Source organism: Wolffia australiana, chromosome 12 (assembly GCF_029677425.1).
Source record: "Wolffia australiana isolate 7733 chromosome 12, ASM2967742v1".
NCBI classification, from domain to species: Eukaryota; Viridiplantae; Streptophyta; class Magnoliopsida; order Alismatales; family Araceae; genus Wolffia; species Wolffia australiana.
The window spans coordinates 13,974,967-13,991,202 of NC_135846.1; the positions used below are offsets into that span (position 1 = coordinate 13,974,967).

Genomic DNA, 16,236 nt, shown 5'->3' on the forward strand with positions numbered 1-16,236 from the left:
TCTCTCTCTCTCTCGTTTCCTCTCTCTCTCTCTCGTTTCTTCTCTCTCTCTCTCTCTCGTTTCTTCTCGCTCTCTCTCTCTCTCTCGTTTCTTCTCGCTTTCTCTCTCTCTCTCGTTTCTTCTCGCTTTCTCTCTCTCTCTCGTTTCTTCTCTCTCTCTCTCTCTTGTTTCTTCTCTCTCTCTCTCTCTCGTTTCTTCTCTCTCTCTCTCTCTCTTCATTTCTTCTCTCTCTCTCTCTCGTTTCCTCTCTCTCTCTCTCGTTTCTTATCTCTCTCTCTTTTCTTTTCTCTCTCTCTCTCTCTCATTTCTTCTCTCTCTCTCTCTCGCGAGCGTTTCTTATCTCTCTCTCTCTCATTTCTTCTCTCTCTCTCTCTCTCGCGCGCGCGCGTTTCTTCTCTCTCTCTCTTTCTCGTTTCTTCTCTCTCCTTTCTTGTCTCTCTCTCTTTCTCGCTTCTTGTCTCTCTCTTGTTTCTTCTCTCTCTCTCTCTCTCCCACTCTCGCTTTTCTTCTCTCTCTCGCTCGTTTCTTCTCTCTCTCTCTCTCTCATTTCTTGTCTCTTCCTCTCACTCATATCTTGTCTCTTCCTCTCTCGCGTTTCTTCCTCTCTCTCTCTCGCTCTCTCGTTTCTTGTCTCTCCCTCTCGCGTTTCTTCTCTCTCTCTCTCTATCTCTCTCTCGTTTCTTCTCTCTCTCTCTCTCTCGCGTTTATTGTCTCTCTCTCTTTCTCGTTTATTTTCTCTCGTTTATTGTCTCTCTCTCTAGTTTATTATCTCTCGTTTCTCGTGCGAATTTCCACACGAATTCGCACCGCACATCTCACAGAGCCTGTCGTTGCGATCTAACATTAGTACGGGTGGTGCGAAAATTCGCACTGGGTTTTGGGTTTTGGGAACAACTCTCACTTGTTACTTTGATATGTAACACAGTATAAACACAGAAAATGGAATGTAAAGAGCCCCCTTTTTATTTTCAAATTAGGGACCTATATATAGGGACTTATGTTCCGATCTACATAGTGGCCGACATATGAGTATTTAGAAAAGTCAACATTACTAACATATCTTCTCTAATGTTGACTGTTTGAGTCCTAGAGGATCTCTAAATTTCTCAAATCATCCTTGAGCCAACGCCTTGATGAACCCATCTGCAACTTGATCAAGAGATGAACAATGTTGCATAATAATCGCTCTGGCATTGACTTGTTCTCTAATACAATGATGATTGTTCTCAATGTGTTTGGTTCTTCCGTGAAATACTCCATTCGTTGCCATAGCGATTGTAGACATGTTATCACATAACAAAATAAAAGCTTTTTTATTGATCTACACCAAGATCCTTCAAAATCATTGTGAGCCATATTTCATGTTGACTTGAACTTGCTGCAGCTATGTACTCATCTTCTGAAGGGGATAATGCCACTGTCTCTTGCTTATTTGAACTCCATGAAACAGCTCTTGAGCCGATGAAAACATATCCACTTGTGCTCTTTCTTTCATCTCTATCTGCTGCCCAATCACTATCCACATATCCTCTCAACTGAAGATTAGATAATTGATTATAAAATAATGCATACTATTTGGTTCCACATATATATCTCATAATTCTTTTAAATGCTCCAAAATGATAAGTATTAGGATAGCTCAAATATCTTGTCACGAAACTCAGAGATATCATAATATCTGGTCTTCTATTTGTCAAATACATTAACCTCCCCACCATGCTTCTGTAAAATTGCTCATCCACCAACGTCATACCATCATTAAAAGTCCACTTTTATTTGAACTCACGGGAGTGGTACATGGCTTGCATGATATCATATTATATTTTTTATCATTTTTGTCGCATATTTTTCTTGAGAAATAAATATTCCCTTTTCATCTTGAACTATTTGAATACCGAGAAAAATATGAACTAAACTAAGATTTATCATCTCAAATTCAGACATTATTAGGTTCTTGAGTTCTTGAGTAAGAGAACCACATGATTCCATATAAATCATATTATCAACGCAAATACTCACAATCATAACATCACCTTTACCCCTCTTGATGTATAAGGTATGTTCATTTTCACTTCTTAAAAAACCATACTTATCAAAAAGAATGTAACCTTCCATACCATGCTCTTGGTGCTTGTTGTAGACCATATAAAGCTTTCTTCAACTTATAAACTTTATCCTCTTACCTTTAACTACAAATCCTTCAGGTTGCATAACATAAACTTCTTCATTCAAGATAACATTCAAGAAAGCAGATTTAACATTAAACTGATATACCTTCCATGCTTTTTGAGCCTGCAGCATAGAATTGACTTGAACGCGACAACATAACCTCATCTTCTTTTTTCGACAAATCAATATTTGCCTTAAATGATTCTTCAAATGATTTTTCCTTTGACCTGTTCATTGTATATTCATGAGCAATCAAAGAACTCATTAAATCGTCATGATTATATACGCAAAAATGTTTTGATTCTTTAATTGCAATAACAACATGATCAACCTTAACAGGCAATTTTTGTAGGATCTTCTCCACTATTATCCTTTCTAAAATATCTTCTCCTTATATGCTCATTTTATTCACAATTAATAAAACTATAGTAAACTAGTATTCAACAGATTCTTCAACCTTCATAGAAAAATATTCAAACTCTCTTCTCAATGTTTGTAATTTTACCATTGCTACTTTATCACCTCCATGAAAATCTTTCTTCAGAATATACTAAGCATCATGTGCTGTAGTAGCCTCAAAAATCTTTGTAAACGCCTAGTCAGTAACAGATTGTTGTGTGATAAACAAAGCCTTTGCATCTTTTATATTCAAGTCGCTAAATTCAACCTTCTTTGTTTCATCTCGTATAAAACCATTTCCAGTAATATCCCCTAAATCTTGACTTCTAGATAGGGACTTCACCCTGTAACTTCGGATAGAATATTTCTCTCCATTAAAAGGAATTTCAGTAATGATAGACCCTTCCCAGAGTGCTTTCCCCGCCATTTAAAAGGAAAACAACATCGAAGCAAAAAAAACTAAATTCAACTTTAGCTTATTGTTGTAGTAAATTAGTATCCTGAACTCTTGGAGCTTAGCTTTTACTTCTCTTCCACAATCCTTATGGAAACACCAGCTCTGATACCAATCTGCTGGGTCCTGGAAAAAACTCTCACTTCTCCCTTGGATATGCAACACATCTTCAACATAGAAAATGGAATGTAAGAAAGCCCTTTTTATTTTCAAACTAGGTACATGTATATAGGGACTTATGTTCCAACCGAGATAGTAACAAACATATGAGTACTTAGAAAAGTCAACATTACTAAAAGGGTGCACATCCTCATCTGCGCTCTATGTGGCCTTATCCACACCCTATCGTGTTCCTTAGCCAACGTGCTCTTCCCCACGCGCAACATGCACATGGTTATTTTACGAGTAAATGATAATTGCCGACCATATCTAATATTGGGAAAGTGATAGACACCTGAAAATAAGACTAAGGTGAACCTAGATTGTTTGGAAACATTATATAATTGAAGGTTTTTTGTCCTTACCCACAAGTAACAACACATCTGCTTAACTGGAGAATGCTCAACGTGACTCGAGCAGCAACTTGTTTAGATCCCTTTAGTATATCTTCTTAACATGCTATTGGAAAAGACAGAAGCAGTCAGTCCTAAGAAGCATGGAACCTCCTCTCTCCTCCTATCCATGGGAAAACATTGGATTCTACAAGGTGCCTCTCGTGTCTTATGTCTGTAAATCAAATGTTTAAAGCTCTACGTGTCTATCCATCTAAGTCTAATTTTTCCTCCCTCGTTGTATTGTCCTGCTTTGCTTTGGTTTCCTTAGTACGCTCTTTATGAACCACTGTTGGCAAAGGCTCTCGGTACGAGTCCATGGAAGAGTGCGATGCCCAGCTGGTGGGTGCACACCCCCCTCCTATGGCCTCATCCACGCCTCATTCTTTAGCATTATGCTTTTCCTCATGCGCAACCACCGCATCATAACAGATGGGGCTGACTTCAAGCAAATCCACAATGAATGGCACTAGTACAGCTCACTATCTCTTTTCCTATGTTAGTTGGGAAATCTCTGGTTCTATCTCTGTATTTTTTTAACCGATTGATATACCACAAGTCATGCTTGAAAATAAACCTTATTTAAGGGTCTATGAAGTCATATAATGAAATGAAGATGCATTTTTATGTTAAATTCCATTTTCATGCAATTATTAATTCATTGTGTAAAAGGTCATATTTTAAAGGAATTTTTGCATGACTAACAAATATTATGTAACTTGATGATTAAATAGAAGGAAATAATACTAATAATATATAAAAAATAATATTACATAAATAAAAAAAGAGTCGAGCCCCCAATGACCACAGCCAAGGACGTGACTGCAAGCATAGCCCGTAGCCAGGGCTGCAAGCCCAGGCGACACACCACAGCCACTTTCCAAGCCGTGGCCACTTAGAGAGTCCCGAGAAGAGCATAAGCCCGCTCTCAATGTAAGTCCATGCATGTTATTTTAATTCGTATGGGTATCCATTTCAGATTTTATATATCGTTTCTGTTTTCTAAAGAAAGTGATATGGGATTAATAAACACTGCTTTTCAGAGAGGATTGGGTTGGGCCAGGTCAGGCCTTATAAGCCTTCACTGGGTAGGCGGGGTGACGTACACACATATTACCAGTAAAAAAACTCATGGGCTTCGCACGACTCGGGCCTTAGCCCACGTGGTCACGGGCTTTTCTTAAAAACCACGACATAATGTTGACTGCCGATCTTCTTTTTGAAAATTGAAAGGTCAAGATCAGTTTCTAATTTTCTTCTTTTATTTTCTATTCTCTTCAAATGACAGCTCTGCTAGGAACGCAGACGTCAATGAATAACGCGTCGACATGTGGCGGGTCGAGCTGACGAGGATGTTGTTGACGAGAAGACCTTCAAACTTAGAGGGATCAATGACTATGATTTAATCGTAGTCGTTGAATCCTTAACCCTCAGGTCTAATAGTCCAAGGGCATCATCAACATTTTCCTCCTCCTGCAGGAGTCTCCATCAGGGGAGCTGCTATTCAAAGCGATGAGAAGAGGTATTTATGCCAATTCCTTGCCGGAGAGGGCGCGGAATGGTCCCATACTGGTCAGGAAAGTCATTGGACCGTTCTTGACGTAGAAAACTGCTTTAAATTGCCAGAAAAGGCATCTTAACAACCACATTTGAAATTGAACGACTGAAATAAAATTTTGGGGGAAGATCCTCATGTTCTTCCCTTTTTCTCGTGATTCTCTCTGCCAAACAGGTGTGACATGCCCTGGACTGAAGGGAGAAATCAGTGATAGAGTGGGATAAGCATAGAGAAATCAAGAGGAAGGATCAAATGCGTACTGAAAGAAGGCGCCGCCGGATGAGGATCTGAAGCCGTCGGTGATAACTTGCTAATTAACATGATTAATTAATGAATTTTACATTATATTTATTTTTTTTAATGACTATATTTGCATGTTATCACATTAAAATAAAGATAAATCACTTACACTTTCATTTAACTATTATTTCTGATTTTTACATGGAATTTAACCTCATTTCACTGAAGAAATATTTTTTACAAGGTTTTAAATACTTGGCTGAAGGTTGGTAAGGGTTTTTTTAATTTTTCTGGAAATTTTCCATATTTGTATATAATTTTTTGACCATTATATTGCCAAGAAATGATTTGTATATATTTAAATAATACATATTTAATTTATTTGGCATTTTATAATGTATTTATATATATATTAAAGGGCATCCACGTCATTCACCCGAAATTCAGGCGAATGAGTGGATAATTATTATTAAATAATAAGAGAGAGAGTGAAATTTGTTTACGGCCACCAACATGCACGTGCGCAGCGTGCATGCGGCGTCGAGTTGCCACATGCATTAATGTACGCGGCAACCGACATGCACTTGCATTTAAGCAGCGTGCATGCGGCATCGAGTTGCCGCGTGCATTAATGCACGCGTCAATCGACATTCCTTTTTGGAATCGACGGCATAAAATAATAGGAAGTAAATAAAAAAAAATGGTAAGCTCACTGCCCTTTTTTTTATTGTAAGACAGGTCAAACATTAGACAGGACGACGTGGCATTCTCTCAACCATCCAAAAAGGGGCATTATGTGCCAATGATTGTGCGCTGACGACGCGGACAATCATGTGTCAGGATGCGATCCAAGACAGCGAAAAACAAGAAAGAATAATGCCGGCCAATCAGAAAATGCTGATTTTTGAGATATTTTGAAGAGAGAAAAGATCCAACGGTCCAGATTTATCCTCACTAAAACCTTGATATCTTAAGATCTAGATGTCTGATTGGGTTGAAATTTTGAGGGTAGGTTCGTCTTTTCCCCCTCTACAACACAGACGGTTGGATCTTTAGATGGAGGTCTGGAAATAGGCAAAAATTACTTTTGGAGGCTCTCCCCAAGAATTTGGCCAGGAAGGACACAGGAGGGGTTCTTGAAGTCGACAGATCTTGCTTCTGCACTCAAATTTGTAAGTTTGTGATTTGTATTTCAATCATCTTCTTGAACAATTCTAAAACGCCAAGGCATGGGTGAAACGTACATGCCCTAGAAGTTTGTTTTGAATGAAATTAGCACTTCATTTTGACTCTGATTCACGATCTAATTTTTTATTCTTAATTCTACTTCAATTTAGAACATTTCTGCATCATTAGATTTTTAATTTAGGGTCGGATTTCATCTTTTCCCCAAATTCTTCACTCCCTGTTTCTAGGTTAATTTTTCTAGTTTCACTCTCTAGATTTCGATTTTTATTGTTTAGGAATTTAATTCAATATAAAAAAAACTAAAAATAAAATTTGATTCGAAAACTCATCCATCTTGAAGTCCAATTTAAAAATCCCTTTCTTGATTATTTAATTCCCAATTTTAATTCATAAAAAAATGTTTTAAAATTTTATAATAATGGGAAAATCAATAATCTGAATTAATCTGATCTCAGAATTTAAATATTTCTATCTTGAGTTTTCTGACCGAAATATTTTAAATCAAAACTAAGTCTTACTTGATTTTGATTAATTAAAAACATTATTAAGCATAATTAAGATTTATTAATTGCAAAATTAATTCATCTTTGAATTAATTCATTGAAATTGGATAAAAATTCTTATTTGTTGCGTCCCTGTGGTTCGACCCCTTGCTGGCTTTATATTCCATATTTAGTGATTAAGGGAAATTATCAATTTTATTGTTTAAGTCTAAACGCCAAATCAACGACATATTTACGTGCGTTTTTAGGTTTATCAGTCGTGACCCCCAAACGACAAAGAATTCTTGAAAGTGATCAAAATTTCAGTATCTTTATGTGAGATACTATCAAAAATCAAATAAATACTGAGAAATCATCTCCTTAATCCACCTCCTCAAAATGGAATGAACTCGATTTCGAGCAAAAGATAGAGTTCAAAAAACATATCCATTTTGGCATTTCTTCAAACACTTGATGTGTTTGTCTTCTAACTGACTTTTACACAACCATTTTAAATATTTTTGAACCTATTAAAAGTTTATAAGAATATACTGTAAAAGCTAGGAAGTTATACTTTATATCTTGTATAATTCCTATACATAAATAATTAAAAAACCAATTTATTTTCTTTTAAAAATACCCTATAAATCCATTTATTTTCCTAGACATTCTATCAAGCACCTTTCCTTCACAATTTGTCTCTGAAAATTCTCGTATTAATTGACTACTAAAAATTCTGCAGAAATTTTCTAAAACCACTAATGCATATCCACAACCTATCTACAATATCTGATATCTGAATAAAATCCCTAGAAGGAACTTCCATTGTAAAATCACTTATAAATTCTTTCTTTTTTCTATCCTAAAAATTACAACAAACGCCCTCCACCGACTATTTCACACAATTTCCTATTTAGTGGCTATCCCTCCCTCCACCACTTTGTCCCTGTTCCCCAATCTCAAACATGTGAATAATACTCTACTACAATTGTTATTTTGAACCTCTCTTTATCCATTTTATACTTTTGCTAACTTCTTGGTTCTCACTCGCAGTTATGTCTCTCTTCATCTCTCTTTTTAAAGGTGTCCATCCGATGGTGAAGCTATACTGGCAACCCCAATGGAGCATCTGGTGCTAAGCGCAGTCATGGGGATGCCCCTTTTGTGTAGCTTCTTGTTGGGCCATGGCTGCATTGCCCTAGTTTACGGGTACGTCCTGGGTTTCGACTTTCTTAGATCCATGCTTCACAACAATGTGGAGGTCTTCCCCAGCTGGCTCTTTTAGCACTTCCCCTTCCTGAGATACCTTATCGTGACCCCTACATAAGTGTTCTCATTACCTTGCAATAAAGTATTATTGATGATGATGATGATGGTTACTCTAATGTCAATAACACTTGGGTTTAGGTACCACACACTTCATCTCAAGGAGCACAATAGTAACCTTTGCCTTTTCATGCGGATATTCAACTTGTTGGGAAGCCCCCTCAACCCAAAATCCTGGGACGAACATGAGCAGATCTTCAAAGCTACGCGATATTTACTCGAGTATTAATTCGATTATTTTTGGTATGAAACGTATAAAATCTCAAACAATAAAATCCCTGTTGTGACCACGGTAAGGAATGAGAATGCACCCGGATTTGTGTTTATGCTGCACACCGTGGACATGGTTTCGTTGATGCACTGTCTCTTCTACTTCCGGAGCTACACCTCTCATGCCTATGTCATGAACCTGCTATAGCTTCCCCTCTGGCCCGTCACCTTTGCCATCATGATATCTAAGTGGGTCTTTTCCAAGACTTCCCTTTTTCTTCTTCTATAAACTTTGCCGCCAGCTACACCAGCTCTGGGTTGTTCCGCGCTTCGGCTTCCAGGTACAGTCACACATAACCGAGTTCTAGTTTTATCCCATTAGTGATTTAAAATATTTTTTTAACAAAAAGCTTTCTAGATAGATTTCAGAATTATCTCTAATTATTTAGATTTCAGCGTCCATAGTTGAGTAATATTTTTCTCTAGTACTTTGTTCTGTGGGCTAAAGATGGGATAACCTCAAAAATTGAGTGGACTATTTTAAGGGCAGATCGGCTGGGAATAAAGGTCTTAAGCCTTGCTGCATTGAATAAGGTAGATTCCATCTCTCCCTTTTGATATATCGATAATCCAATTTTTTCTATTTACCGTTAAGTGGGATATAAGATGCAAGAGTGGATAAGATACTGACAACTGTGCAGAATGAGTCATTCAATGGTGGAGGGACTTTCTACGTGAAAATGTACCTGGAGCTGAGAGTAAGAGTTGTGCATGGTAACGCGTTTACCGCCGCCATCATCATCAACAAGATACCGATTGATGTTACCAAAGTTTTCCTCACTAGCGGAAAGATTACCAAGGGATAACGATTTAATGAATTTGTTAGAGTTTTTTTTTTAGGAATATCATGGACCGTTCGGTCAAGAATAGTAATTGCAAACCACTCAAAAGAGATAAAGTTATTTTAACTCCGATTGGGCACATGGAGCCACGAGTACTTGTTTGTTTTCTTTGTAACATATATTTGGGCTTATAAAGGCCGGGGAACTGTTTGATTTTATGTGAATGTGAGTAAATCAGAAAGTCTACCTACATTTGTTCATTTTCTTGTTTCTACTTCTTCATATTCTGAATCTCTTCTCTTCGTGACTGATTTTAGCATCTTCCATAGAACTCTAGCTGACTCTTCTTGAAGCCAACAAGTGGTATCAGAGCATTCTGATATCAAAGGCCTGAGAAGATGACAAGAAGAGGAGAGTCAATGGTTGCTCCAAAGAAGCAAGCTGCTATTGAAGCTGACATGCCAAATATCTCATCAGGTAGTTACATGCACTGATTTTGTCTAATACCAATTATAGACAATAGGCTATGAGGATGGAAATGCACCTTGAAGCCTGTGATTTTTGGGAAATTATTAGTGGGGAGGAAGAAATAGAAAGAAAGGTCGCCAAGCTCTTTCCATCATTCTCTCATCTGTTTCAGATGATGCAATGGATCAGTTAGATGCCAAGAAGACAGCTAAAGAGAACTGGGAAATACTTCGAGTAGCTAATCTTGAAGTGGAAAGGGTAATTCAATCCCGAGTACAATGATTGAGGAGAATGTTTGAAAATCTCTCAATCAAGATGGAGGAAAGTGTGCCAGAATTTTCCCTCAGATTTTAAAAGGTTTTAGGAGAATTGAGGAGTCTTGGAGAAAGACTTCCTGAAAGAGATTTTAATTCAATGACCATGGAAGAGGTTATTGGGTCTCTAAAAGTTCATAAGATAAGACTCAATGAACGCGAATAAAGAGAGGATGAGAAAGCTCTTTCGATGCAGGCTAAGGCTAGGACAAAGAAAGGAGACCCTCGGCAATCAACAGGAAGAGGAACAAGAGGCTGCCGATGCTCTAGAAGATGAAGAAGAAGAGGAGCAGGAAGAGGTCAAGGCAGACATTCTTCTGATTCTTTCAATGAAGATGTCAAAAAGCCATTTGATAAGTCAAAGATCAAGTGCTACAATTGTTAGAAATTTGGTCATTTCAAATCGGAGTGCCTTAAAGGCAAGAAGAAGGAATGAAATGAAGAAAAAGATGAATCTAGCAAAAGAAGAGGAATAGGATTCAGTTCTCCTCATGGCCATCTCAGATGAAGCTGAATATGTCCTTGAAGGACTATGTAGCAAACATTCAGCTTCAGATTTATGGTACCTTGATACAAGGGCCACATCTCACATGACAGGTAATAAATTGTTTTTTGCTTACCTTGATTCAAACATAAGTGGCATAGTGAAATTTGGAGATGGTTCAGTAATTGGTTATGAATGAAGGGAAAGAATTAAAGTGGAATGTACAAATGGAGATACACTGAAGTTGGAGAATGTGTTGTATCCTCCGACAATAAAGGTGAATATACTCAATGTTGGTCAGTTTAATGAAAATGGGTGAGAAGTGAGCATGAAGGATGGTACACTACTCATTCACAATGCCTCAGGAATACTGCTTGGTAAGGTAAAAAAATCAGTAGGGAAGCTTTATATGATTAAGTTGAATGTTGTTGAATCATGCTATTTTACTACTGAATCGGACAAGTTATCATGGCTATGGCATATACGCTTTTGTCATCAGAGTTTCATACTCTGAATTTGATGTCTAAAGATAAAATGGTAGATGGATTATCTGTTATCTATATTTCTGAAAAATCTTGCAAAAGTTGCATCATGGGAAAACAGGTCAGAAAATCATTTCCAACCGCACGCAATACCATCACAAGGAAGCCTATGGAGCTCGTCTATGCAGATATATGTGGGCCAATATCTCCAACATCTCTCGGAGGTAACAAGCTTTTTATGCTAATAGTTGATGATTTTTCAAAGCTCATGTGGGTTTCCATGTTGAAAGCCAAATCAGATGTTTTTTATGTTTTCAAGAAATTTCAAGCATTAGTAGAAAATCAGAAAGGTCTGAAGATAAAATGTCTCAGAATAGACAGAGGAGGAGAATTCTTATCACAAGAATTCAAGCATTTTGTGACACATGTGGAATCAAGAGGCCGTTAACTGCTCCATATACTTCTCATCACAATAGAGTAGTAGAAAGGAGAAATCATACGATTATGTCATTGGTGAGAAGCATGATCAGAGAGAAGGATTTGCCTTTGAAGTTATGGGCAGAATCTGTAAGTACGTGTATATGTATTAAACATATCATCTTCTTAAAACTTAGAGAATATGACTCTATACGAAAGGTGGACAGGAAGAATGCCCAATATAGAGCACCTGAGAGTGTTCGGAGCACTTACATATGTGAAGAATGTAAGCGGTCATCTAAGGAAGCTAGATGACAGAAGTCAGCCCATGGTTTTTATAGGTTATGAAATTGGAAGCAAAGCTTACAGATGTTATGATCCGATCACAAGGAAAATAATCATAAGCAGAGATGTGATATTTGAAGAATAAAGTATTTTGAGCTGCAAAAATGAAGAAAGTTTAAGAAGAAGTGATGAGTTATTGCTGCCAAACTCATCAGAGCAGGTTGTCTTTAGAGGTATCATAAGACACCAGAAAATTCTGAAAATTCTGCCAATACAGATGCTGCAGGATGCTTCAGAGGTTATTTGCAACAAACCTGAAAGAATGAGGTCTCTTGAAGAAAGTTATGCTAGAACAACTCATAGATTAGCTCCAGTTAAAGATTGTTTTATGGTCTGCAAAGAACCTACCACTTACAATGAAGCCACAAGAGAAATAGTATCAGTAAATGCTATGAAAGAGGAAATGGCTGCAATTATGAGAAACGGTACATTGGAGTGTGTCTCACTAAAAAATGCAAACCTATTGGTTTGGATTGGGTTTTCAGAGTAAAAAGAAATAGCAGTGAGGTATCATAAGACATAAAACTCGATTGGTGGTAAAAGGTTATTCTCAAAAACCTGGCATTGATTATGATTCACTCCACTTGCTCGACTTGGAACTATCGGATTATTGATTCCTCTAGCTGCTGAAGAAAACTGGGTTATACATCATCTTGATGTAAAATCTGCCTTCTTGAATGAAGAGATTAAGGAGGAGATCTACATAAAGCAACCTGAAGTTTTGTCGCACAAACAAAGGAAGAATATGTTCTGAAGCTAAATAAGGCTATCTATGGACTCAACAGGGACCTCGAGACTAGTATTTCAGGTTAGAAAAATTAGAGCCCACAGTATGTCAAAAGCATGAAGAGAAATTCTATTTACTTGTGGTTGTATATGTGAATGATTTGATCATTATAGGGTCAAGTCAAAATGAGATAAGTTTTTTCAAGCAGCAAATGATGAAATAATTTGAAATGTGTGATTTGGGATTACTGTCATCTTATCTTGGCATTGAAGTGAATCAAGAACACCTGCGGATTACTTTGAAGCAAAGAAGGTATGCTTTAAAAATTCTTGAACTCTTCAATATGCAGGATTGTAATTCCTCAAAGATGCCAGTGGAAGCTCGTTTGACCTTCAAGAATGATCAAGGATCAGAAGAGAATGACACTACATTCAGAAGAATGATTGGAAGTTTGAGGTATTTAACTCACACTCGTCCTGATTTGATGTACAGTGTGGGATATCTTAGCAGATTCATGAAGAAGCCGACTACAAGTCACATGATGGCAATAAAAAGCATCTTTTGGTATGTGAAAGGTACTATGCATTATGAACATGATTATGTTAAAAGACAAAAGTTAGCAAAACTAGTTGGTTATAGTGATACTCATTTTACCGAAGACATGAATGATTGAGAACACACATCAGGACAGATTTTCTTTCTGGGTTTAAAAGCCATTATGGGGCGAAGCAGTAAACAAAAAGTTATAGCATTGTCCTCTTGTGAAGCTTAGTACGTTGTTCTTACTTCAGCTACATGTCAAGGAATATGGCTAAGTAGATTGTTGGGAGAACTCAGAGGAGAATGATCCAAGTTAGTGGATATTTGAGTTGATAATAAATCAGTAATTGAGCTAAGCAAGAATGCCGCTTATCACAATTGCACAAAACATATTGACACAAGATATCACTTTATTCGAGAATGTTTGGAAGAAGGGAGCATAGTACTAAAGCATGTGAGAACTAAGAAACAGATAGCTGACATTTTCACAAATGCTCTTGGAAGACAGAAATTGCTTGAGTTCTTAAAACAGATAGATGGGTCTTAAAAATTTAGATACAAATGTTCGCGATCAATTAAGAGACTGAGGACAATATTGATGCTGATTGCTAGAAGCGGGAAAGATTGCCGAGGAATAACAAACTTAACCAATTTTTTTGTGTTCATTTTTTAGGAATAATGTGGACCGTTCGATCAAGATTAATGGTTGTGAATTTCTCAACAGAGACAGAGTTATTTGAACTTTCACTGGGCCACGTGGAGCTACGTGTACTTAATTGTTTTCTTTGTAACAGATATTTGGGGTTATAAATGCCCGAGAACTGTTTGATTTTATGTGAATGTGAGTAAGTCAATCTCTCTTCAATTTTCAATCTCTCTTCTCTTCCTGAGTGATATTAGCATCTTCCATAGAACTCTCTTTGACTCTTCTTGAAGCCAATATACACAGCATAAATATTACCTACATCCTTTTTGCACCTTCAATCCCTCTTTATCCATGGGCATAACAGGAATGCTTTTTGGACTTTCAGATGGTGACGTCCTCGGCGGAAAGGTTTGAGAGAATCCAGAAGGAAGCAGCGTTGGAGTTGCAACATTATTTTGTGTAAGTCGCCAAGTAACAGGTAGCACAAAACTGCAAGGTAGTTCGACATGCTCTTTAGATCCTTTTAAATAATTGTCTTCTCTATTTATGCAAGAAGACAGCGTAATTCTTGTCTGGTTTGGAACAAACATAAATCTTGGGCAAGTAGCTAAGCTACAAGGACCAACAGTGGGCGCCGACTAGTACCCACTTCCACCAGTTTGTGGTGCCTCCTGTTTTTGAGTTCCGCAAGGATTGCACCTACGGCAAGCTCACTGACGTGAGGCTCCCCGAAGACTTCCAGGGGCAGGTGTGAGGTAATTTTCCAGTCACTAAGATTTGGGAGAACTGACAAATCTTTGGATGGTGAAAAAGTAACAAACTTGTGTACATATTTTGTTGCAGTACAAACTGGATAGAGGTGTCATTCATGCTTGCCATGTCGGAGGTGTGGTCCACTTTCTTGAGGGATGGACACACCGCGAAGTTGATGCCATCGACGTTGACCAGATTGATGTTCTTTGGAAAGCGGTGCTGAGGCATAGACTTCGACCTTCATAGAAATTTAGCATCAAGAACAAGGGAGGAGGCTCGTTAAAATAGCTCACTAGTCTTCGTTGAGAAGAATATTGTTACCATTTATTCAAACCCCAACCAATGTATTTAAATATAGAACATACCAAATTATTCATTAGCTTTTTATTGATCTTGAGCTGCACTTGTATCTGTAGTATTGCATCATTTGCGATTCAATGGATGATATTGTTTTTTCCAACTATTTTGGGACGTGCTTCTTTCTCTTTCAACTCCCCAAACATGTATGGAGAGTGAGACAATTGAAAAGCATAATAAAATTTCCATTGGATGTTGTCTCATCCAAATATCTCAGTACCCACCCCTCTTCCTGTTTATATTGAACTTCTCACAGAAAACTGTGTTCTTGAAGAATGACAATTAGAAATAATATTTAATCCATGTAGTCCCGCTTCCATTTCGTAATGTATACCTGTGAAGCCATTTGCGTGGGAGGGTGCCACATCGACCAACTGCACCAATAGCTCCTTTCACATCTCCTCGGCCATATTGTTAGCTTTTGAAGAGTCAACTAGAGTGTTGGCATGGTTCTGAGACCACCCAAACAGAGAGATAAGTAGTGAGATCAAACAATAAATGAACAAAAGAAAAAATCCCCGGTGAACATTTCAACGTCTTCTCGTACATTTCATTAAAACAGCTAAGTAAATGTATAATCCCAAAAGTTTGTTACAAAGAAAACAAACTTACAGTCATCTTTCCACGTTCTCCGACTAGAGTGAACATAGCTATATCCATCAGCCGGTTCACAAACGTTCACGTTGGTCAAACAATCCATTTTATTCCTGAGAGAACAAACTAAAAAGCAAAGTGATTAAGTTCAGTATTTCCAGTAATCTTTCTGCTGATTCATCTGCCGATCATCAGGATCAACACTGCCTTCAATCTCCTCCTTGAGCCTGATCTTTTGGGTTTAGATTTGTTGGACCCATCTTCTCACAACACTTGATGCTTTTTTGCCTTTCAAGGCTTGTGCAAAAACATCGGCTATCGGTTTACTGTTATCAGATCTTTAAGTATTACGCTGCATTCTTTTAAACAATCTCGAATGGAGTGGTATCTTGTGTCAGTATGTTTTGGGCTGATTGTGGTAGACTGTGTTCTTGCTTAACTCAATTGCTGATTTATTATCAGCACATATATCAACTGGCATGGGAAATTCTCCTCCGAGTTCGCTGTTCAACCTGCTGAGCCGAATTCGTGGACAAGTAGCTGAAGTAAGAGCAATGGATTCAGCCTCACAAAAGGACAATGCTACTACCTTTTGTTATCAACTTCTCCATCTAATAGCCTTTAAACCCATTGTTTTACCGATGACGTTACGATTCTGTTCAAGTCTTCCTCTGCATATTGTTTTAAGTT

At 37.6% G+C, this 16,236-nt stretch overlaps 1 pseudogene; it reads left to right on the forward strand.

Annotated features, from left to right (window-relative positions):
• Positions 1-7,941: 7,941 nt before the first annotated feature.
• LOC144710327 (very-long-chain aldehyde decarbonylase GL1-3-like) overlaps positions 7,942-16,236 on the forward strand; it is an 80,701-nt pseudogene continuing 72,406 nt past the window's right edge.